Below are 525 nucleotides of genomic sequence, written 5' to 3'. Positions count from 1 at the left end.
CATGGCTCATATCCCAAGCACCATAGCCTTCAAAGTGACATCCTTGCTCGTTAACACCATAAAGGGGTCTTGTGCAGCAGATTTGCCCAATGCAAAGCATCATTTGATTTCTTCATTGCTGTTTCCATGAACATGGATTGTGGATCAAGCAAAATGAAATCCTGGCCAACTTCAATCTTTTCTCTGGCCATGATAATGTTTATTGGTGCCGTTTTCTTTACATTGATTGCAATCCATATTGAAGGTGGTAGGCCTTAATCTTCATCAGCAAGTACGTCAAGTCGTCCTTGATTTCAGCAAGCACAGTTAGTTGCGTATTTCAGGTAGTTTATAAGCCTTCCTTCCATCTGGAGGCTGAGTTCTTCCTCAGGCAGCCAGGTTTTCAGATTATTTGCTCAGCATGATGGTATAGTGGGTTACTTGTTGGGCTGCCAACTACAAGGTCATTAGTTTGGAACTACCATCTCCCAGGGAAAAAGAGGAGGCTTTCTGTTTATAGCCTCAGAAACCCCCATGGACAGTTCT

The sequence above is a fragment of the Echinops telfairi genome, unplaced genomic scaffold, assembly GCF_000313985.2.
Source record: "Echinops telfairi isolate 266 unplaced genomic scaffold, ASM31398v2 ScPeMD7_1713;HRSCAF=2227, whole genome shotgun sequence".
In the NCBI taxonomy this organism is placed as follows: Eukaryota; Metazoa; Chordata; class Mammalia; order Afrosoricida; family Tenrecidae; genus Echinops; species Echinops telfairi.
This window is presented reverse-complemented; position numbering follows the sequence as displayed.